Consider the following 24,339-nt stretch of genomic DNA (forward strand, 5'->3'; position numbering starts at 1 on the left):
CTTTAGGTGATTTTATTCTGAATTCATGCTATTAAACAACATTGTTAGTGACAGATTGAAATTAACAATATTTCATATTAACTGAGAAAATATGTGGTTCTGATATTCTTCAAGGCCTTTTGAATGATAGGCTTAGAAAAAATGAATAATTTTGACCTATGTTTTTATAAAGGACATTTATATACTTGCTTTTTGTATTTAGAATTAATGCAGGTTATTTTATTCCATCAGATGCTGGAATCTAACAGGAATAATCACATTTTATCACTATTGAACTGTTATTAATTAACAATAAGTTAATTATCACTCCATATATAAGTACCTATTGTATAATATGTTAACTATTAACACACAACAAGGATTGCTAACAGGACAGTATTTGCAAAACATGCTTGTTTATATTTTAATAAGACTCTTTCATTTAATGTTTGTATTTATTTGTGTCAGGTTAGAAGGAAAGTCCAGGATACCTTTGAGTATTAAATTAAAGTATTTCCATGGAATATAATTTTGTTTCTCTAAATTTCAAATAATGCTTGTCCACCTAAGAAATACTTCAACTACATTTTGCCATGTGGGAGGTCTTGGTATTAAATTTAACAGAGAACAAATTCAGCTGTCACACATTTTTACACATTTTTGAAATCACAATATAATACTCTTATTTTTAAATTTGGATAGTTTCATATATATATTAATTAATTCAATATATATTTTTTTGGATCTACCATTGTTAGACCTCCATTCAGCAGTAGAAAATAAACAATAAAGCATGCTCCCTATTGAACCAAATGCTACCCATCTCCTTAGTCGGCAAGACACTGATTACCAGTGATAGATGGCTGGTATCTGCTGTCCTTAGTAAAATGGTTACAGAAGGTAGGGATCCATAATAGTCTGAGAGGGTCCACAAATCAGGTGATGGCAGGTGAGCCTTAGAGGCTATATTATCATAAGTGGTTGTAGGGAAATTTATATTTTCATTAAGATCAAAAGGTTGCAGGTGAGATACCACTCTGTGTTATTAAGTCACATCAAATAATTTATTCTGTTATAGAAAATAATATGCATGAAGACAACTGCAGAGACAGCTTGCTAAAGACAAGGAAAAGCTTTGGGAGTCAGGCTAAGATCTGGGAACCACAGCTTTTAAAACAAGAAACAGTGTTGGACCTATACTTTAGGGGCATCATTCTAGAAATTAGAGTTTTTTTTTTTTGACAGATTTGAGGCAGAGACAGTGATATACAGAGATAGAGATAAAATACAGAGAGATATTGTTAATTAAGCCAGGTAGGAAATAACAGGCCTGGATTAAGGTGGCAGGAAGGGGAATAGGGGAATAAAGTAAAATATGGAAAATTGATTGGAGGACCCAGTCTGACTGAGGATCCTGTAATAAGAAACATGTAGAAAGCAAGATTTAGAAAGTATCTCCATTATCACCACCTAAATTGTTCAAAGAGAGAAAAGTAATTACTCTATGGTTTATAATTTTTTTAAAAAAAATTTTGTTTACTATACATCCTGGTTGTAGCTTCCTCCCTCATTGCCTCCCAATCCCTCCCTCCCTTTATAATATTCCTCCCTCCATCCCATAGTCCTCAGAAAGGGAAGCCCTCCTTCCCTAAACATCTGACTTCAGCCTATCAAGTCTTATCTGGACTTCCTGTATCTTTTCCCTCTATGGTCCCTCTATTCCACAACTGTTTCATAAAACTCCCTGTTTTCTACCCTGGAGTTTGGCTATGTGCCTCAGCATCTCTTTGGATCTCCTGCTGGGTAGAGTCTTTCAGAGGACCTCTATGGTAGTCCCCTTTCTTGTTCCTCTTAATCAACTGCTTCTGGTGCATATTCTATTTGTCCTTATGAATGGTAATTAAGCATTCTCCATAGAGTCTTCTTTATTATTTAATTTCTTTAGGTCGGTGTGTTGTAGTGTGGTTATCCTGTATTATTTGGCTAATATCCACATACAAGTGAGTATATACCATGCTTGTCTTCCTGAATCTGGATTACTTCACTCAGGATGATCTTTTCTCGTTCCAAAAATTTGCCTGCAAATTTCAAATTTTCCTTGTTTTTAATATCTGAGTAGTATTCTATTGTGTAAATGTACCACAATTTTGTTATCAATTCTTTGGTTGAGGGTCATCTAGGTTGTTTCCAGATTCTGGCAATTAAGAATAAAGCTGTTATGAACATAGCTGAACAAATGTCCTTGTGGTATGGTGGAGCATCTTCTGGGTATATGCCCAGGAGTAGTATGGCTGGGTCTTGAGGTAAAGGTATTATCAATCTTCTGAGAAAGAAGAAAGCACCAGATTGATTTGGAAAGTGGTTGTACAAGTTTGACTCACACCAGCAATGGAGGAAAAGTCCTTTTTCTCCACATCTTCACCAGTATGTGCTGTCACTTGAGGTTTTGATCTTAGCCATTTTGGTAAGTCATAATTTCAATAACAATTATATTTTTTACCTAATATGCAACTCTTATATATGTTAGCTGTGCATTATTCAGGTACTTAAGTAAAATTAGTTATAAGTGCATTGCAAAATTCGTAAGTTATTCTCTATAATCTATTAAAAAAGCAGAATCCACATTTTAAAATTATTCTTTGTAGATTTAAGAAGAGGAAGACACTCTCTCATGTTCACATTGTTTTGTTTGTGACACACAGAGAGGAAGGGGTTGATGGCGTGGAAGTAATATAAGACAAAGTGAGAGTGACAGTAAACATAATGCTTTGTATATATGTATGAATTTGGCAAAACAAAAGTTAATAAAAGTGTCACATAGCTTAAAGTAAGACACTCAAAAATTCATAAAGGTTTAAAAATATTTTATTTTACTTTTCATTAGTTCTTTGAGAGTGTCATAATATATACTTTGTTCATATTCAACTCCTACCCAAACTCTTCTGAGATCTACTCACCTTACCTATAAACACAGCTTTGTGGCTTTTTTTTAACCTTCAAAAATAATTCTCCTACCCAAATGTCCTTGGATATGTGGTCTTCCAAAGGAGAGTGGTCCATGTATAAGAGATACACTCTTAGAGAAAACTTTCTTCTCACAGCAGTGAACAATGACCAATTGCTTCACAGTTAGGGATGAGCTAGAGCATCCTAATCCCCTCTCCATGATAGTTTTAGTTTAGCTAGGGCTTGTACAGGGTTTGTTTTTGCTCTCCCAACTACCGTGTGTTCATAAAGCAGCTACTCTGTTATGTCTAGATGTTTCGTTGTAGTCATCCACTGCCTCTGCCTTGTACACTCTTTAACCACCCCCTTTTCATTATGGTATGCTGGTTTGGGCAATAAACAATGTTTCTCCTCTTACTGATGTTTTACTATTGAGGAGCAATTCATGAGAAATTACCTTTCCTCCACTCCATTTAAATTATTTTCAATATTATTAGTGTCCTAAGAAATGATGCTTCTTGAATTTATGAATGTTAATATGGTATTCCAGGCCCAATATTGCTATTCATATGTGTCTTTTTTTAGTACAATGTGTAATATCTTTCCATTCTTATATCCTTTAGAATGTACACACAGTAGAAGCATTTTTACAACCATTCTTCTGTTCACTGTAGGAGCTTTGCTGATCTACTTTTCCCATCTCTTCAAAGAGTTAAACTAACAATATGGATAAATTACTACCACATGACTTAAGTCATAACAGGAGACTGGATACCCATCACATCATTGTAGCGACATTTATTATATGTAGAGAAATGTGTCAGCATTATCTTTTAAACTTGCTTTTTTTCTACATTTATAACTTTTTAGTCGACCTTATTTTCGCTTACCCTAAGTATTAAGTCCACTGATTAAAATAGACACAAAGTACAAAATGAGAATTTTAGTTGAGAAAAGTCTCGGCTACTCAGCTCCTTTGATAGCACATATGAATTATTCACCATCCATATCTAATAGCATGTGTTTATTCCTTAATATATCTAAAACAATCTCATTCCAGAGGGAAAACCACCCTGCTGCTTGTGGTTTGTTTATTTAGTTTCTCAATGAAAGCTGAAGAGAGCAGTGGGTAATTCCTCCAAGAATTGTTACAGCTTATATGCTATAATTCATCACTTTACTGCCTTTCCAAATGTTTTCTTGGAATTTCTAGTGCTTTAAAAATGTATTACAGTTTGAAATAATTTTTATTAATTTCTGCGCAGTGGCGCATTCCTGTAATCATAACACTCTGAGAAGGAGAGGCAGATGGATCTCTGTGAGTTCAAGGCCAGCCTCGTCTACAAAGTGAGTCCAGTACAGCCAAGGCTACACAAAAAAACCCTGTCTTGAATCTCCACCTCCAAATTTTTATTATTAGGTTGTTCTCCATACATTAGAGAAACTAAAGAGAAATATATGTATTTCTTTAGTCTGGAGAATATGCTATTTTTTTTTTTTTTTTTAGAAATTCATGTTTTATCTCAATGTGTATATAGATTATATATATTTAGGCAAATTGTAAAATTATAGGTACAGAAAGCTTGGGAGATGGCTCAGTGGCTGAGAACACTACCTGCTCTTCCAGATGATCTGGGTTGAATTTCCAGCACCTATGTGGCAGCCCACAACTCAGTGTAACTCAAGTCCATGGGATCTATCACCTCCACTCAGACAAAATACCAATGAATATAAATTAAAAATAAATAAAGCATTATAAAAAGGAAGAAAAAATTATAGGTATAGAATTTATGAATCCAACATGCTCCTATTATTGACAAATGAGTTAATCACTGGAAACATTTATCACTTTTATTGGCATAGCTGACAGACAACAGACTGCTGCTGTCTTGAAGGAACAAGGCTGCAGAAACTTGTCATAACTCAATAGAAACACATTTGTCCTATCAGGAAAATGAAAGAGCTTCAAATATCCTTGAGTTTACAGAGTTTGGCAACAACAGCTTTGACTAAACATAGAACATTTGCTTCAGCAAAGAGACAGGCTTAAATATCAATACAACAAACTTTCCATCTCACTCAGAATTATCTAAACTAGTTGCATTAATTACTGTTCTGCTTTATGTGACCAGTTGCCCCACATAAAAAACATGTTGGAAACAAACTCATTTTGGCTCCAAGTTTCAGATGATTTAGGTCATGGTAACTTGTCCCTATGCATGTGGGCTGTACACATGGTGGCAGGTATATTTCTTCATTAATGAGGACAAGAGAGTAAACTGAAGTTCTAATATGACCTTACTTCCTCCAGTTACGCTACACCTTCTGAAGTTTTTGCAGCCTCCCAAAATGGTGCCACCCTCTGGAATCCAAGCATTCAAAACATGTTTATGGAGGAAATTTCATACATAAAAAATGACACTAAATATAGATTTGGAGTCACTTACTGGACAAAAGTTTAATTCAGTATCTTAATTTTAGTGATGAAATCATGTAAATTCCATAGAGATTAAACTGTTTTTGTAAGATAAAGTAGATGAGTAGTGGCTGGGTACAAATATAATATATGACTTATGATTCTAGTCCAATCCAATGTGCTTTGTATATTGAATTAAACTTAATTATTTTTTGGAGTACTAAGTTAATCTGAGTGATGAAATTTTTCCTCTTTATGATAATTTTGGTTTAAGTAACACAAAAATTTAGTTACTATGTAGACATGCACTTGTAACATTTTTTGGCAAACTTGCTCTGTGATATTTATAGAAAATATATTAATAAATTTATATGTTCATAATTTGTTTTAGTCATTAATTTTAGAGAAGGATTTACCACATAAATATTAGTGATTTGATTACACCAGTCAGGGAGGCTTTATATGGAAAAGAGCAATTATATTGAAATATACTTAGATGATAAAACATGAATATAAAATGAAAGTCTTTAATATAAATATTTGTTTAAGAAAAATAACACAATTACAACTACATTTCTGAATAATAGGCAAAGAGAAGTCATAGTTCTTTTGAGCTATAATGTGTGACTCAAAGGAGTTTTATATTTTCTATTTATGTTGTCATTTTTTCTGGTAGAGAATATAATTAGCTGTTACTGTTGTTTAACATTGTGTTTAGTAAAATAGATTTACTTGTCTTTAAGGGGAAGCTGGGAGTGTGTATTTATTTATTTCAGAATGATATGAAACTTATGGATTTCCTGGTATTCTTTTACAACATTGTAAACTTTATTCTTCCAACTTTTAGGAATGAGATTGGTGAAAAGTGATGATTCTCAAATTTAACTTTTTCCTGGGAAGTGTATAAACTTGAGGGAAACTTTGCATTAATGATTTTATTCTCTGTCAGTCTTGAGTTTTTTTCCTTCAGCCCTTTTTTTCAATAGAGATGATAGAACCCATGGCTCTACACATGCAAAATAAATGCTTTAACAACTGTAGAAGAGCTATATCCGCCAACTCAGTCCTTCCTTCCTTCCTTTCTTCCTTCCTTCCTTCCTTCCTTCCTTCCTTCCTTCTTTCCTTCCTTTCTGTCTTTTCTTCCTTCCTTCCTTATTTTGTTTTATAATAGAATCTTACCATGTACCCCAGGCTGGATTTAAAATTGCAATCTTTCTGTTTTAGCTTGGGTGCTAAGATTACAAGTTGGTACCATGCCCAAGGGGTCTAGAACATTTATCAAGTAAAATGTATGAAGATTGGTCAGACAGCTTAATTCCCCAGAATATATGTTAAAGCAAGATACACAGCCAATACTTGACTGAAGGACATGGCATGAAGTGAGGAGAGAAAGATGGGGATATTCGGTTTGTTGACAGCTAGTATAGGCAAATGGTGAGTTCAGATTTCAGGAAGAGGGCTTATCTTACAAAATTAAATGGAGCACTATAGAGAAAGGCATATTTTAGTATCTGGCCTCATGTGGACGTATATGAAACATGCACACATGATACTCACACACAAAAAAGATAATGGAGAACCACTAGCAAACACTATATTAAAGTAAAAGAAGTTGCTTACTTGGAAAAAAAATAGCAGTTTAAGAGAGAGTGCAAACTGAAAGACTGGAGGCTGCTGTTTATGAAACTGGCTTTCTTCTTTGATGTCTATGAGATTAAGGTTGCTTCTATGTGAAACACAATTTTGATAAAATACAGATGAATTTAAAAGGAGCAAACAATCTGCAGAGTTCTCCTTCAAAGCTATGCTTGAGAAATGTCACTAAGCCCTTTATATAAGAAACTGATATGAAGCAAAGTGAATCAGCTTGTTTCCTAGGTAAAGGAAGAGTAGATTGGGGAAAAGGCTTCAATGATCTATATACCTATCTGGTATATAGAGATATTTTTTGTCAGATTTAAAATTCTACTTTTAAATCAATTACTTCAAATTTATTTCCATATTTCTATGGTAAGTCTGTATGAACCTCTCTAGATAAGTTACAATAAAGAACAGAAGGAACACTTTGTACTTAAATAATTTACTTATACTTCTTGCATGTATAAAATTGTAGCAATTTTGAAGTATTTTTATTTATTGAGGCTTATGTCTCCATAATAAAGTATATGATACAACACTAAAAAATGAGACTTAAGTAAATGAAACAAAATTAAATGTCCAAATTATTTGTACATACACTTGGTTATAGCACATTCAGCTTTGGAATCCATTCTGGGTAACATTACTTATTGGGTAAATTTTTTCTTTGGCTCATACCTCCTCCTTTTAATTGACATTGTCATAAATCCAGAAGAATTTGAGAAGGCCATGGGCTGATATATCCTGTTAAAACATACAACAGGTAACTTCTCTGTGCCTTTGATCTGACATGATAAATGACCCAAAATGTGTTTAGTCTCATTGGAAGCAATACACAGTAAGCAAAGTTTTGATAAATTAATATAATAATAAACATAATGTAAAATATATTGTTTACTACTTTTTGATACAGTGTGGCTAAAATCACGTAAGTCATTTTTATAAAAACCAGGGAAGAAACCAAAGTGTTTTATGAAAATAAACATAATGTTATAACATTAATAATTTCAGGACCAAACATAAGTCTGCACAAATCCCCATATCAGATATACCTCAATTCTTCATTTAGAAACTGAAAGTCGTAGCTTCAACACTATTTGACTACATATAATAACAAACACTATGAGATTTGACCTTGGTAACTGGACATAAAATACAGCTTACCTGCAGGAAGACAAAATATGACTGATAGCTAGCTTCTCAACAGAAAGGAGCCAGAAGTTAGTGAAATATTGTCTTCAGTTTTCTGAGGTGCATTAAATCGCAAAGCAAAAATATATATTCAGGATAAAGAGAATATGGTACATTTACACATTGGAATACTACTACACCATAAAAATTAAATGATGAAATTTACAGGTAAATGTATAGAACTAGAAAAAAAATCATACTGAGTTAGGTAACCGTGACCCAGAAAGAAAAATATGTGATGTATTTGCTTATATGTGGACATTGCCTATTAAGTCAACATTAATCAAGCTACAATCTGTTAAGTATAGAGTAAGGACTGTGGAAAGGGGCGTCAGACAGATCTCCTTAGGGAGGGGAGGAGTGGAAGACAAACAGGAAAGCATAAGAAATAAGGAGACCAGGGGAGGAATATGGAAATAAATAGCTAAAATTCAGGGCCATCTGAGGGTTTGTATGGAAACCTAATACATTACAACATTCCAGTATTATATATATGAAGGTGATCTAAATCAAACTGCCAAAAAACAGGGGAGACAGAGCCCTACCAAGACATCTCTCATCACCAATTGGAGTTTAGTACTGGTAAGCCAGTTCTGGCCAGTTGTTGGCCAAAGGAGTCCCAAAAAAAAAACACAGGGTATGGTATTGCTCAGATTATCAGTTGCTTTCTGCAAATTTATGCCAAGACCCTGTTACTGACAATAATACCGACATAACTCATTGAATATAAAAACATTGAGCTGTTACCTACTGAGGGCTTTTACTCCTACTGGACAGTGTTCATGGTACTGCAGGCTACCAAAGGAGAAAAGCAAACACCAACCTGTCTTCAAACTTTTAATATATGGTATTTTCTGGTCAATAAGATATGCTAGTGAAATGGTGATATAAACCTTGTGGTAGTAACCGACCAATATCTAATTTGATTTAAGACATACTCTATGAGATAGAACCTGTATCTAACACTGCTTTTGTGATCTACAACATGAGACTACATAGCCCAATGATCTAGTATAAAATCAAATACTACCCAAATTTTTAGCATGTATAAGAATAAAACTTTTTAAATATACAGAACTTAACAATTACGTGTCTGTAAAGCTACATCTACTAAACTCTAATTCGGAAGTGTTTAATGCTCAGGAATCTATTTGGAGGAAGAGGACAAATGTTCTAAGAGCAGGAGTTGGTGAGTGACTCTAAGAAAACAGCTAAGGATGATAAACATTTTAACTAACAGAAGCAATGACAGCATACTCTTAAGCAGGACAAGTTCAAAACAAAGTCTCAAGGAGAAGGGGAAGTGGACAGAAGTCCTATTTCTTTATTTTTTATTTGGCAGTTTTTGTGGTTTTATTTAAACACAAATAAAGCATGCACTCAAGCCATCTACTCATTTTCTTTGCTGGGTAGCCTGGTGTTGGGATTGGTGACTCTGATGGCCAGCTGTGCTGCTCTTTCTACGATGGCTTTTCTCTTCTTGGAGGAAACATTGTGAGCAATCTCAGCCCAGTAAGATTTGTTGCAGCACTTCCAGCTCCTTGACATTGTGGACCAGAAACTTCCGGAAGCCGCTAGGCAGCATGTGCTTGGTCTTCTTGTTGCTCCCATAACCAATGTTGGGTATCAGGATCTGGCCCTTGAATCTTCTCCACACCCTGTTGTCGATACCCCTGGGTTTCCTCCAGTTTCGCTTGATTTTGACATATCGGTTTGACTGGTGCCTGATGAACTTTTTGGTCCTCTTTTTAATGATCTTGGGCTTTACCAGAGGCCGGAGGGCAGCCATGATGCCGCAAAAGAGATGGCAGCCACCTCACAGGCAGCACCGAGGAAGAAGGAAGAGACGGTGGTGTGCAAGGGATCAGAAGTCCTATTACTTACTAAGAAACTATTAGTAATTAATAGCTACTGGGAAAGAGAAAATTAGTTTTTGCCAATGAGTGACACTGGGGTATATCAAACATACCACACAAGGCAAGCCAGGTGACCAGAAGTAGTTTGACAACACAAAATATACATCATATTTTTGTGTGTTTTTGGTTTTTTTTTATTTTGTCTTACTTTGGTTTTTTGTTGTTGTTGTTGTTTGTTTTTTATGTTGTTTTGTGGTGTTTGTTTGTTTGGTTTGATTTCATTTTACACTTTGAGAGAAAGAGAGAAATGTAAAGAAGAGGAGAGGGGGAGGTTTGAGCAAGGACATAGAAAGAGCCTGGCTTGTGAAAGAGCATGATCACAATATAGTGTATTAAATATTTTAATGAAATGAAGAAATATATATCAAATGGACACAATTGAAAACACTAGTACTAGCTGAACGTAACACATATGTTTATAGAACAATTAGAGAAAACTTTAGAATATTATTTTCTTTGCATTGATTCTCTGAATTGAATTCTGCTAATGTATATGATATAATTTATAGGGCAAATACAAAAATAATAGAAATAAGTATAAACTTTTCACACATATAGATGGAAAACTGCAGACAGAGGAACATGTAGTAGTCTTCTCAAGGAGCTTGCATAGATTATGTCTGTTTAGAAACATCATTTGTTCTTTGTTTCTGCTTTTCAAGCCAGGTTTTCACTGTGTTCCCTGGCTGTCCTAGACACTTTGTAGACCAAGCTAGCCTAGAAATCCCAGAAATCATCCTTCCTCTGCCTCCCGAGTGACAGTCCTTCTTTCTCACTCTCTTCCCCCTGTCCCTCTCCCCTTCTCCTCAGAAAAGGGAAGGACTCCCCTCTCCCCAACCAACCCACCCCATCACATCAACTCGAATGAGGACTGGGCTCATCCTCATCCACTGAGGCCAGGCAAATCTTCCATCCAAAATTTACCCTGCTTACCACATGGGCAGATATAAAGACCAAGCAAAAAAATGACAGACACTGAAAAAATGTCTAACGAATGCCTGGCCCAATCTGAGACTCACCCCTTGAGAGAGGGCCAATCCCTGACACCTTTAAGGAATCTCTGCTATGTTCACAGAAAGGAGCTTAGCATAACAATCATCTGATAGCGCCCCCACCCTTACTGCTGATGGAATCAGATGCTGAGACTCACAGCAAGCATTAAGAAGAGCTTGTGGAGTCCTGTGGAAAAGTGGAGAGGACCCTGAGGAGACAAAACACCACAAGGAGACAAACAGTGTCAACTAACCTAGATTCATGGGTACTTACAGAGCTACCATCCAAAGAGCACATATGCACTTGACCTCGGCCCTCTACACATATGTAACCAATGAGCAGTTTGATATTTATGTGAGTACCCTAGTAAGTTGAGTGGGTGCTGTCTATGGCATGGACTCTGTTGCCTGCTTCACAGAAATGTGATTTTTAAAAGAAAAACAGAATAGAAAAATAAACTTTACAATTTACAAGTGAAAGTTAATGATTGTCCTGATTATATTTTTGTAAAACCAATCTATACCATTATAATTTGGTCTATATAATTATACAGTTCACAATTAAAAATTCACATGTGTATATATTTAAATATACAGAAAAATAAGAAAATCATGATCTTTTCATAAAAAGATTATTTTTATTTTGAAGTACCATTTTAAATTATTTTACGATATTATTGAGATTATTTAATTTTTTAAATGTATTCATATCAATTATATATTGATTGACTAATTGAAATGATTGAATAAATAGTAAAAGTGTTTTTTAAGACTTCAGAACCTTGCTATTATTTAACAATAAACATTAAAATAGTTCAGCTACTCAAGTTGCATACTCTTGTGTACACATATTTCTTTTCTCATGAGATTCTTCTATATGAATATTTTACTGATTTTCCTCTTCTTTCACTATCATGCTGAAAAGAGGAAAGGTTGGGGAAAGTAGAATGTGTGCTGGCATTTTCCTAAAAAGAATAATAAAATAGAATGGTATCCACATGCTTAAAAATATCCAACCTGAAAGTAAAGCCCATTTAGAAGCAGTGGTGTGCCACAACGCCCGTAATTTACTTTGGAGTTATGCCCATAACTCCCATTAGTAATAATGAAAGCTAATGGCATGTCTTATGGGATTAGACAATTTCTTCAATATTTGGAACTGCTTTCTGGGGTAGAAGCTATTTAGTGTTGTCAGTGGGTGTCAGTTTATAATTACAAATTGTACAAACACTATGCATGGTATGTATTTTGCCAACAAAAATTAACTTGGCATGTAAAAAATGCTTCATTCTCAGTATGCAACTAAATTAGAATCTGTTTGTTTTAAAGTAACAAGGTTTATAGAACAGCTAAGCAACCATGAAATATAATGTATTGCTTTCACTTTCAATGGATGAGAATTTGTCCAAGTAAGTCTTAAAGTTTAAATGATCATTTACTAAGTCCAGATTCAAATAGTGAGATAGCATGGACTTTAGATTAAAAAAAAAATCACTAGTTGCCAGGCATGGTGGAGCACAACTTTAATCACTGCACTCAGTAGGAAGAGGCAGGCAGATCTCTGTGAGTTTGAGAAAGCCTGTCTTGAAAAAGGAACAAACAAAACAAAACAAAACAAAACAAAGCAGAAAAGCAAAAACCAAAATCCACTCTACATTGAGCTTGGAATCTGACTAACTTTAGATTATTTGAATAGCTCATTTAATTAATCTCATAGCTTAAAAATTTAGGGATTAAATAAAGCTATGAAATGTGTCCAACATTGTTTGAGAAATAATTTAGTTTCTTTGGGGGGCAAATTTAAAGCAAGCATTTATTAAATATTAAATACTTAACAAGAGATGGACCTTGGTCTGGACCATTCACTTCCCAGATCAAATGGCCATTACTGTTTCTTAATGACTTATTTCTACTTTAAAAAAAAGAAATAATAAGCTGCAGAGTAATTTTAGTGAAAATTGTATTTTCAAGAAGCTAAATATAAATTCACCTGGCCCCCTTTCTCTTTCCAATCACCTTCTTGCAGCTTCTCTCAACACTCACTGGATTCCTTTCTACCTCAAAATTTTCTTATAGGTGCTCCTTTTCATTTTCTAAAAATCAACAACTTCAAACAGCAAGTTTAAATAATGCTAATCTTTTTCTTCATGTTTTTCCATCTTCATAATCTTACCATCACTTAGGTTTGCATTCATTTTTCCATCCAATGTACTGTGTAGTTGTGGAATAAAACCTGTGATTCTGTAGAACTTGTCAAATTTAAGTCAACTTTTCCATATGAGTGATGATGATGAGCATATAGAAGCTGCTCAATAAATACATTGTTGCCTTATGTTTAAAAAAAGCTATTAAATGAGTAAATGATGGACTTATACCTCTTTTTTCAAAAAAAAAGAAAGATGTCTATTTCAGAAACTGATTATGTTTATATGTTACTGTACTTTGTTTCAATATGATGGCTTTTTTACTTTTGACTTCTAAAGTTTTAAAATGAAGTAATAACATTTTTACTCCAGCAGATGGAAGTATGAAGCTAAAAAACCGATCATCATACTATCTATTACATTGTTGCTTTTTGTTTATGTATACTATAAAAAAGTTTCGTAATTGGCACCAATGATATATTCCTTATCTAAAAAACGCCATATGCTCATCCTCACAGCAAACTGAAAGTTAACTTCATATTATACAGTTTGAAAGTGTTATCACATTTTACTTTAAAATAAGTATATTTATTGTTAAACTGTTCTAAAGTATGCAGATGAATATTCTGATTTAAATGTTAAGCATATTTAAATTTTATTGATAAATAGTGCTAAAATATCATAGGGATGGGATCCTTTTAAAAATACTTTGCTAGACGGTGATGAAGATTGACTCAAGAAAAACTGATACTATCTTGGGTAAGAATACTTTTTCCTTTCTTTTACCATGTATGTGTCTTTGCTAATCTAAAAGAAAACATTGTATATATCAATATTTGTGTTCTTTGTTGGAATGTTAATACATTTTGTTGCTGTCCTGATAAGGACTCTATTTTAAAATATTCAATTACTTCTACAGTAAATATAATTTATGGATTATATTGGTATATTTTTGGTGTATAGTCTTCCTGTGTAGTCTAGGTTTGCCTGTAACTCATGTTACAGCCCAGACTTGCTTTGAGCTCATGATCCTATGCCTTAGCCTCTTACATTTACTGGTATGCACTTTCTTGCCTATCTTTAAGTACATTTTAATTTACTGTGCTTTTTCTAATTCCCTTAATATCTTGCTTTATTTTGAATTTCTACTTTTGCTTTGTTTAAGATAATATCAATTTTATAAATATATTTATAAAATATGTTTCTTATTTTCAATAATTAACAGGTATTTATTCCATATAATGTGATATGTTTTAAAGTTGGACTATTTTCTTCTACTTTGTGGTTTATTCTCTGCAGTAAGATCCATGGTGGGAACTGTAGTTTATTCTCTGCAGTAAGATCCATGGGAGTACTGAACTGCAATGGAATCTGGTCATGCTTAACACTTAGTTAATGCTTTGTGAATATTTATTTATTTACTCTAATACATAAAGGAAAAAAGCTGTTCTTTTCTTAGGATAGCAAAGAAGGGCAGTATTGAGTGTTCTATGGGGTTGTTTGATATTGTACTTATGATGAAGTTTATATAAAATAGGAACTTTGGCACTCTGGTTGTTATTCCATTATACTTGGGTGCAGGAATAGAAAACTCTAGAATAGAAATGATTTGTTCCAGTAGCCAAACTATGGAGCAGATTTCAGATTAGCAAAATAACTTTTACTCAGTGTTACAATTTTAGGGCAGTTGATTAGTGAGGTAACAGAGTTCCTCTGACAATAATATGAAAGTGTATTCTTCTTTTCTTCAACCAGGTTATAATTACTTTTATAATTTAGATTATAAAATTATGTGTGAGTCTAAGGATAAATATTCTCACTCAAATGTAGACTCACCATGATAATGGTAAGTTAGGATTAAGGCAACATAATATGTTATTTATGTGAACATAAAACATTTAAACACTCAAATTGTTAAGATGTGGGGTCATTTTAAATTTTCTTAATGTCTATTTTATTCTTATGTAGAACTGACTTTATTAAAACAGAAAGTTGACTCATTTTCAGAAATATTTTTAATTGTTTTTAATCCAATCTAAATTAATTTTAATATGAATTAAATAATTTTGAGTCAAAATCAGTATCTAAACTAGGAATAACAATGTAAATTCATTTTTGTCTTGTTATGAGTGACTGATACAAACAACAGCATCACTACAAAACACATATCTGAAATACTGAAACTATTATTTGAAAATCATTGTTCTTTGATGATTGGTTTTATTTATTACTTAATTTTTTATTTTTTACATAACATTTACATTATTACACATATATACAATAAACTACCTATAGCAAGAAGAACCATGACACAATCAGGAATTATATAAATGTTACATTCATACTGTTTAGGCTATTTGTATTTGACAGCCTTGAAGAAAACACCTTTCTTATCTTGGTGCATCTAAAATTCTGAATGTAAATCAATCTCCATCACATCTTGTCATTATCAACTTAAAACACTTATCTAGACCTAAAAACATCTTAACCCCTAAATAACTAAGCCTCATTGTAAAACTAAGCTACCTGGTTTTCAACTCCATCGGAGACTTGAGAAATAATAAACTTGATTACCTGAGTATGCTGGAGTGCAGGTTAGTAGCTTTCCAAATGAGAAGATGACAGAGACAGTTTGTTACCTGAACAGTCACCAAAAACTCTCTATAATTTTGAAGCATCTTCTTCAGCTTTCTGACCCAATATATCTGACAGACATATTTCTGAGGTAGGAACTGTTGAGGGCTTGCTTACCCTGTCTTGGCAGAGTTTGGCCGTCTACTCTGCCTACATCGAAGCTTGCCCTATTTTAGGCAGAATTTTGTTTGTGGTAGAAATTAAGCCATTTTTTCCGTGGCTTCTTTACCACATTTGAAGCAATGATTGTTTTTTATTCATGATATTTGGGAATTTTTGTTATTAATGATAGCTCATTATATATCTTTAGCTATGTAGCTTAGTAGAACTCATCTTTAGCAGGCCAAAGTAGGGGTTGGGCCCGAATCCAAGTTTATAGCTTAATCCAAGCTGAATATAATTACAAATTAAATTTAGCTTTTTCTATCCTGCAAAGGTTTAACGTACAGTAAGGTAAGTTAGAACTGAGGCTAGTATCACTATCTCATGAGATTCTTTATGTCTGGTTATTTGACAAAATTTATATGTTCTGATGTTCTTCTAGGTTTAGATTGATTCATATGATGAGATAAATATAATATCAGGTTGTCTTCTAAATATTGACTGATGTTTTCCACTTGGAGGCTAACTAACTTGACAGTCCCATGAGAATAGTCTTGTAAAGTAATACTTCATTTTCTTTTAATTTTAAAAATATATTTTATTTTTTACACTTACATTTATATTATTACACATATACAAAATACACTACTTATAGCAAGAAGAACTATGACACAATCAGGAATTATATAAATGTTACATTCTTAGTGTTTTGGCTATTTGCATTTGGCATCCTTGAAGAAAACATCTTTCCTATCTTGGTGTGTCTAAAATTCTGAATGTAAATCAATATCAATCTCATCTTGTTACTATCAACTTAAAACATATATGTAGACATAAAACATCTTAACACCTTAACAACTAAGCTTAATTGATTGTAGTAGTATCTCATTTTAAAATCTATTATATACTCGTTATACATTATGCTATTTTCATACATATAAATAATGTACTTTCATTATAATCATTCTTCATTAATCCCTTTCAAGCCTCCCTCATTGTACTCCTCACTCTTCTACTTTCACATATTTTTAAAATCTAGATCCCATATGTGAGAAAAAATATATAAAGCACATCTCTTAGAACTTAGCTTATTTCATATAATATGATGGGCAGTTGTCTCATACCTCATTCTCAAAATGACATTTTTACTATTCCTTAAATTTGAACAAGACCCCATTGTATATGTATACCATAATTTTTCATCTGCTCACCTGTCTATAGATAGTCAGACATATTGTCTGACTGCATGACTGGGTAATTGGAACAGTGCCACATTTTGAGTTTAATAAGTGTTGGGAAAATCTGTCTAATACAATGTATTTTCATGATCCTATTCAGAAAGTATGGTATATACATGGGTGGTGAGGCAGTCAGTAACAACTTTCTGTAAAGCCTTATACATTGGCTCTAGAAGATGGAGACACTCTGATATAAACATGTTCAAAAATTAACAGTTAAGTGGAAAACATAGCTAACAAATTAAAATTTGGCTATAATGTCTCACTAAATAAATAATGTCAATAAGGAAACAGAAATTATCAACAGTGCCAAATAGATGCCTTGGATTAGGAAGGAATAATAATTGAAACAAAAAACAATTCAGGACATTTATTAGTTTAATATTCTACAAAACGCAGGATCCTGTTTAGCTAGTGTGCTGCATAGTTTTGGGTCAACTTGAAACAAACTAGAGTATTTGGGAAAGGGGAACCCCAATTAAAAAAATTCCTCTGCCAGATTAAATGGTGATAAAGCCCATGGGACATTTTTAATTGATAGTTGATGTAGAAGGGCCCACCTAACTGTGGGCAGTGCTACCCTACCGCTTGGGCTGCTTGTCCTGGGTGCCATTTGAACAAGCCAGGAGGATCAGGGGAGCAAGCAGTACATCTTCGTGGCCTCTGCATCAATTTCTGCCTCTAGGACTCAAAATTCTTGTATTCCTGTGTTATGGAATACAAGCTGTAAAATGACATAGCCCCCTTTCATCTGAGTTACTTTTGGTCATGGTATTTTATACAAGCAACAGGAATCTTGACAAAGACAGCAAGAATTTGTTTACAGCCAAGTTCTGCTTGCTTAGAGATGGTCCACCCACAGTGGGTGGGGCATACTACAAAATTGACAATCAAGACAATCCCTCATATCATATTCATTGGCCAATAGCAATTGCTCTATCAACCTTTCTTCTTAGGAGACTCTAGACTATATCAAGTTAGCAATTAATGCTAATGAGAACTCTATTTGCCTACCATCTATCTCAGGTCTAGGTTTAACTCCAGAAATAGTATGCAAATCTACCTTGTTTTCACTTCTTATTTTTCCTCTATTTTTATTTTAAAGAAAATGGATAGTTCTCATACAATATATTTTGTTATTGTTTCCTCTCCAACTCCTCCAGGATTCCACCCATATCCTCTGCCATCTGAATTTACACCATTTCAGTTTCTCTGGAAAATAAGTAAGACTCTAAAGAATAATAATAAAATAAAATAAAACAAAGACAAAAATTCTGGAATAGGACAGAAGAAACAAAAGAAAAAGGGCTACAGGTAATGTACAAAAAACTCACATAGACATATGTTTGTATGTACTATTATCCCATAGACACAAAATCAGAAGACAAAGTACGTATGCAAAGAACTGTAAGGGAAAGAAAACACACTGACAAACTACTGTGATACAATGAACCTCTAAAGATGCCAGTGAGTTTGTTGTGTATTGGTCATCTATCTCCTCTTGGACAAGGTACCTGCCCTTAAGTGTGGTTGTACTCCCAGTGAGACTCCTTTGGGAGAACTAATTTTTTTCACTTGCAAATGGTTGTCAGTTGAAGCTTGCTTCTGGGTTAGGGATGGGAACATGTGTTCACTTGTCTTTTCAGCTTTAAGGACAAATCTTGTTGCACCTCTGCAACTCCTAGTTATGCTGCCTCAATATCTGTGACTTTACATGTCTTTCAGGCCTCTTGTGTTTAAAGGGCCTTGTTTATATGTTGTTCTCTATCCCCTCTGGCACATATATTTTTTCCACTTTCTCTTCTTCAGAGATTCCTAAGATCTGAGCAGAAAAATTTGATGGACACAGCAGGCTGCGTGTTCTCAGGTCTTTCAGTCTGCATATTGTCTGTATGTGGGTCTCTGTATTTGTTTACATCTCCTGCAGGGGGAATTTCTCTGATGATGGCTGAGCAAGGCACTCATATACTCATGGAGGTATAGCAGAATGTCACCAGGAGTCATTGAATTGCCATGTTCATTTTGTAGAACAGTAGTATTTGATCTTCTACTTGGTCCTGGGCTATCTAGACTCAATTTCTTGTCCACCTAAGCAGTACTGGGATGGGCCTTAAATCAAATCATATACTGTATGGTTACGCCTACAACTTTCTGCCACTATTTCAGTAATGCATCTTGTAGGTAGGTCTTCATTGTACATCAAAAACTTTGTAGCTGGTTGTTGTTTAACTTTCTTTTTTTGGTAGTGTACAGAGTATCTTCCAGTACCATGAACACAAGTCCATAGTTGTATAGGCTTTAGATAGGCACCAACCTAACTTTTTCATGTTCGGTGTATTGTGTAAGCATTGTCTCCAGCAATAAGACCTTACCATCAAATTATCCCTCTAAATGTGTGTGTGTGTGTGTGTGTGTGTGTGTGTGTGTGTGTGTGTGTGTGATGGGTGGGTAGGTGTGGGGTGTGTTTTACAGTATTTTTTCAAACAAGTAAGAGTGCCTGAGTCCTAAATCCAGTTTCTCATTTCTAAGATTTATCATTAATTAAAAACTCAGAGACCAGTCAATATTATGCATTGAGTATGAACTATGAAATCATTGTTCTAATGATTTTTTCCAGTTTCTTCAATTAACTACCTTGTAATTGCAAATTTTCTAATTGGTACGCAGATCCTTTAGAGACAGAATATATGTATTTACTCAAAAGCCACATAATGTCTAAACACAGTTTGATGGACTTTACATTCAAATTGACAAGCTAAGTCAATATGTTCTATAGATTCGACATCTGTCTTACACACTTGTACTTTTTCTTTAAGGCAACAAAATATGTAAATTAAATCAATCTGATATGAAGTGTGGTTCTATGGCTTCCTACTTATGTGATCTTCAGAATACTTCTTTCATACATTTTCTGAATTTTTATTCTCTCAATTATAATAGTATAGTAATTATCAGTATCATAAAGAACTATATACTAATGATGTTGCCAAAAGTATTAATGAACCTGATTACGGAATAGGGTACTCTCATATATATATATGTATGTATATTTTCTTTTTTATTAATTTATTCATATTACATCTCAATGGTTATCCCATCTGTTGTATTCTCCCATTCCTCCCTCCCTCCTATTTTCCCCTTACTCCCCTCCCCTATGACTATGACTGAGGGGGACTTCCTCCCTCTGTATATGCTCATAGGGTATCAAGTCTCTTCTTGGTAGCCTGCTATCCTTCCTCTGAGTGCCACCAGGTCTCCCCATCCAGGGGACGTGGTCAAATAGAGTGGGGTCTGACTTTCACAAGAACTCTGGTGCCCCATATTTGACCATGTCCCCTGGATGGGGAGATCTCATATATTTCTTGTTAGACTATTTCTTATTGAAGCATTGTCAGTTACAGCATTACTTCTTATTTATCAAAATCCATATCTTTTTTAAATTGATGGTATATTTTCTTGTCAGAAATATATTGACAGAAAAGATATTCTATATAAAGGGGGTCACTTGAGTATTATTTATCACTAACTTTGTAAAGACTTAAACATTTATTTTTAAGAATGGTTAGAAGAATCATCGCATAGCCGTGCCATATAAATGTGAATGTATTAAAGTGAAATGAAATGAGAAATAACATTAGGCATCTTACAAAGGCTATAGAATGAATTTCATTATAGAAACTGCAAGAACTATGTACTATAAGAATATCTAAGTAATTAACATCTAATTGTATATTTACTTATACAATATATAGTACTGAGTTGATGGGTAAAGGATAGAATACACTGTAGGCCCCTTCTTTTAAAAACATTTACTCGCAGGTGTGAGGGGGGAGCAAAAAGGTTTCATTTTAGTCTTTCATTTAGTTGGATCTTACTGTTTTTAAAAGTAATTTTAAATCTTCACACCCATCAAGATGCAACAATTTTTTGTAAATGTTCAAGCTTTAAGTGATTAAGCTAAAGAGAAAATTAGTTCCATTCTTTAGAAATTCAGTTTGTAATTAGTTTTCTTTGGATGGTTTCCAGAGAAGTTACATTGCTCTAATTTTAATATTTTTCTTGACAGTTTGAAAAGACGATGTTAAAAGGGTGGTTAGTAACCGTATACTTTTTCTACATTTTTCTCTCTTAACCCAAATTTCTTAAGTTCTTTGATACTCATCTTATTCTGTAGTTAGTGGAAGCTTGGCTTTCCTAATTTCTGTTCTTTCTACTAAGTTCTATTCCTCCTAGGATGCCCAAATATACAAGTTCACCCATCCTATGATTTGTTTCTTGTCCACAGTCACACAGTTAGGAAGTTGCAAAGATGCAAGTGCAAATCCAGAGAGAGTAGCCTTAGTTCCCACAGCATGAACCCTTCCACTGTGTCCAGTAAGTCAGGATGACTGCTAATGTACCCACCATTAGCGTTAGATCAAAAGGTAGGTTTTTGCTTTCTAGTTGAAAGACATTACCCTAAATGTTTGCTTTCAGAAACTGATTCTCCTACGAAAATAAAACTATTCTTTCCTTTTCTTTTATTATTAAACATTTAAAAATTTTCACTTATACTTTTATATTATTACACATATATACAATAAACTACCTACAGCAAGAAGAACCATAACATAATCAGGAATTACATAAATGTTACACTCTTAGTGTTTTGGCTATATGTATTTGGCACTCTTGAAGAAAACATCTTTCCTATCTTGGTGTGTCTAAAATTCTGAATTTAATCAATGTCTATCATATCTCACATCTTGTCATTATCAACTAAAATCATCTATCTAGACCTAAAAATACTGTAAACCCTAAACAACTAAGCTTCATTCTAAAAATAAACGATCTGGTCTTCAACCCCATCAGAGACTTGAAATGGAATAAAGTTGATTACCTGAGTATGCTGGAGTGCAGGTTAGTATCTTTCCAAATGAAAAGATGGCAGAGACAGTTTGTTACCTGAATAGTCACCAAAAACTCTCTATAATGTTGGAGCATCTTCTTCAGCCTTCTGGCCAATATAACTGAAAGACATAATTGTGAGACAAGAACTGTTGAGGACTTGCTTACCCTGTCTTGGCAGAGTTTGGCTCTTGACTCTGCCTGAATCCAAGCTTGCCCTTTAAGGCAGGATTCCATCTGTGGTAGAAATGAAGAATTTTGCACAGTGGCTCATTTGCCACATTTGAAGCCATCTCCATAAAGAGGTTTTTTGATGGTCATCATCCTCTTTGAGGTAGGCTGGGTGTTGCCAGGAGTTAACCTGTCTCATTGTCAGTGAATCTTTAAAATAATAAAAACATTTTAAATGCCATATCATTTTCATTATATTTCAATGTAATATTCAACAGTAAAAAGCAATTGTTCTGTGCACTTAGGGTCACATGGTTTTAAATTAAGTATATGGTTATTTTTAAATATTTTGATTTACAAGGTTGAAATTTTCTGTTTCTACTTACTGAGTAAGCATGCTCTGAAAGACCAGAGTTTCCTGGAAAGATCATTAAAATCATCACTTGCACAGGTGTTCTTGCTTTCTCAAATACTGTGGTCTAGCAATTGATATGGTCAAAAGAGCTTTCCTTTGTAATTTTGGAACCAGCTGCTGATGATATTGGAAGTACAGGAACCATTTTAAATGACTTGTAGCTTTATACTTTCAAAGACCTGAAATCATAACCTTAAGTGCATAACTTGTAAAAATGTGGATTGGATGAAGAATTGAGGTGGAATTTGCAGAAGCAAGTCTAATATCAAGCATGATCTAGATTTTTATATAAAATAAACCATTAAAGATTTGAGACTTCTTTAAATCAAGTTACAGTTACCAATGAGTAACTATAGGCTTATTTAAACATGAATGGTAGATATTTTACTTTATAATTTAGAGACTTGTAAACTTTGTACTTGACTTGACTGTGTTAGCCAACCTGGCATCTTATGCATGCAATGTCTATTTCAGTTTACTTTGTGTGAAACATTACTATTGATTTGAAATATCTGTCTTTTCAAGATGTATTTAAATTAACCATACAGATAGCTACTTTAATATAAATCATAGTTTGTTACATAACAAAGAACATAAATTTAATTTGCTTCAAAAAGATAATGTATGTTTGAAAATAGCTATAGGTGAATCTATTTGTTTCTATGCTCAAATACATAATATGCACTTTTTTGCTAGCTGTTTTTCAACTACTGAGTTAATTTTTGAAAACTTTTCTTTAAGATTAAGTCCAAGTTTCTTCTGAAATGTCCAGTGGAAAATTTATGCTTGAAAATTCTCCTAAACTCAAAAAAGGAAAATTATATTATAAATTTATATATTAAAATATTATTCATTGGACATTGATATAATTTAGTTGCAGCTTAAATAAAGATGTATTGCAGAATCAAAAGGGGAAAGAAAAGTAAATATCATAGAAACTGCATAGGGATTCATCCCAGTATAAGGCTTACATAGACATAAGCTCTAAACTTTGTCTTATTCATTAATATTCAAAGTTTTGATGGAACTATTTCTAAAAGGGAAGCAGCAAGGTGAACACAGACTTCAGCATGATGATCCCACCAGGAGGTGAGCACTGAAGGGATGAGTGCATGGTGAGACTCTAGGATTTAAGTCAATGGTGAAGCAGTATTTTATTATGAAATTCAATGGCTTACATCAACACGTATTATTTTTTTTACCCACAACAAGAAAGTGGAATACAGTAGTAATTTTTTGCTTGTTTGTTATTATATATGCTTTAGAGAAGTGAAACATTAGGCAATTAGGTGGTTTTTATTTGCACATAGCAATACTGGTCTTTCTAATAATTTTTGAAGGACTGAATAATCCTTTTCAAAGCTATTATGCTGTAATTTTCACTTCAAAGGTGAGACCACTTTAGAACCAATTATATAAGAGAAAATTAAATGTAACAAATACTTATTGATTTCACTGGTTGGCTGTCAGGTGAGGTGTTGGTTGCTGTTGACTCAGTGAGTGAGATAAATTACTGCTCATTTGGACCTTGCAATTCAGTAGGGAAAGAAAGGATAAATGTTTCTACTATTCTTATTCCTACAGATCCTGAAAGTACATACTTTTAGGTAAATTTAAATGAATGAAGCTTTTTATATTATGTCATATTATGAGAAAACATAAGTAAATCA

The 24,339-nt window shown here is 33.6% G+C and overlaps 1 protein-coding gene and 1 pseudogene across 1 annotated transcript in view; one reads left to right on the forward strand and one right to left on the reverse strand.

Annotated features, from left to right (window-relative positions):
* Window positions 1-24,339, forward strand: part of Grik2 (glutamate ionotropic receptor kainate type subunit 2) — a 664,108-nt gene that overhangs the window by 101,376 nt on the left and 538,393 nt on the right. The gene's annotated exons all lie outside the window — the stretch shown is intronic.
* On the reverse strand, window positions 9,560-9,959 carry LOC127205229 (60S ribosomal protein L32-like; annotated as a pseudogene).

This window comes from Acomys russatus, chromosome 21, assembly GCF_903995435.1.
Source record: "Acomys russatus chromosome 21, mAcoRus1.1, whole genome shotgun sequence".
NCBI classification, from domain to species: Eukaryota; Metazoa; Chordata; class Mammalia; order Rodentia; family Muridae; genus Acomys; species Acomys russatus.